This window comes from Octopus sinensis, linkage group LG20 (assembly GCF_006345805.1).
Source record: "Octopus sinensis linkage group LG20, ASM634580v1, whole genome shotgun sequence".
Lineage (NCBI taxonomy): Eukaryota > Metazoa > Mollusca > Cephalopoda > Octopoda > Octopodidae > Octopus > Octopus sinensis.
Genome location: NC_043016.1, coordinates 11,057,847 through 11,059,373, shown reverse-complemented (window position 1 = coordinate 11,059,373; position 1,527 = coordinate 11,057,847). Strand labels below are relative to the sequence as shown.

General features: G+C 35.3%; 1 protein-coding gene across 1 annotated transcript in view; it reads right to left on the bottom strand.

The window, feature by feature from the left end:
• Positions 1 to 403: 403 nt before the first annotated feature.
• Positions 404 to 1,527, bottom strand: part of LOC115222602 (short-chain dehydrogenase/reductase 3) — an 88,001-nt gene continuing 86,877 nt past the window's right edge. The window contains exon 7 of the mRNA XM_029792899.2: positions 404 to 654. The gene's annotated coding sequence lies outside the window, so the exon portion shown is untranslated. The remainder of the gene's footprint in view (positions 655 to 1,527) is intronic.

Here is a 1,527-nt window from a genome sequence, read left to right as displayed (position 1 = left end):
ACAACAGACAATTGGAGTTTGGGCAGCTCCCAGCTGACCAGCTCCAAGTCAAACCATCCAACACATGCCAGCATGGAAAGCAGATGTTAAACGATGATGAGGATGACGACGATGATGATGATGATCCAGCTGTAGAAACAAGTGTCTTATAGTAGAAGACACTTGTCTAGGGGTGCCAACCGATGGAATAGAATCTGAAACCTTATGCTTTTGAAGTGAAATTCTTGCTCATACAACCGTACCTATTCAAAATATGCCCCTAGCCTGTTCATGGTCAAAACAGTTAGAACATGGGTAAAAAAAAAATGAAAATAAAAATCATTATATAAGACATTGAAGACAAAATAAATAAATAAATAAGTGGTTTCCTGACATGGAATTGGCAGCAGTCAGAAGGCGGTTGAATATCTCATCGTTTATTTTTCAAAAGAAACATTCCAACATCAAAGGCAGATCAAAGTGAATGTATGTTAATTGATAAAAGGTTTGAAGTTACAAAAGTTATCTCTTTGAAAGACCTTTAAAAAAAGAAAAAAAAAAAAATCTTTGAAAAAAGAAAAAAAATCAAAACGTATTTACAAAAAATATTTTAAAAATTGCAAGTACAAAAACAACTGTTACTTCAGTTACTTTGATGTGTCTGTGAAACTGCATCTGCAAAAAAAAAAAACACACGATCTATTAATGGACTGACATTATATCACAGCAAGTGTTAATGTTGTCAAATTTGCATTGAAGAAATATGGCATGTCGCAGATCTAAAATTATATTAAGATCTTAACCGGTTGCTAATTATCAATTCCGCTTTTAACTCCCTGTATTATGGCAAGTAGTTTCCTAGAAATGAAACATTTGTTACTGTATACAGTAAGCTATCAAGGGAGCCTGACCTGCTAGAAAATAGCAGCCAAATCAGCCTGGAAAAACCCACCTTGTTTGCAGTCTTGAAAACAGGGAAGGACATATTGGATAATGTAATCTTGAAATCTCCTGAAAAGATTTAGATATTCATCATTTGAATGTCTTTGATCATAACGGTCAGTCTAATCAAGTGAAGTTGATTTAGGGAAGAACAGTAACAACATACACACACACAAACATACACACACACACACACACACACACCACATGGTTCTGGGTTCAGTCCCACAGCATGGCACCTTGGGCAACTCTCTTGGGTCAACCAAAACCTTGTGAGTGAATTTGGTGGGCAGAAACTGAAAGAAACTCATCACGTGTGCATGCATGCATATAACTAGCTTTGATTTGTTAACATCCCTAACTTAGCGGTTTGGCAAAAGAGACCAACAAAAAGAAACTGCTAAAAACATGACTTTAACTATTTAGCATTCAGGTTACTCTGTCAAATGTAATTACCTTTTCATTCATATTGTTTTGAAGTGATATTATTTCATAGCTTTGAGATTTCAATGGTGTGATTGTCTAGTTTTAGAATGGCATTTTAGAGTAGGTGTCAAAGACTGGATCTGGCCAATTTGAATCTAAAACAGGTAAAATATTTGGGCC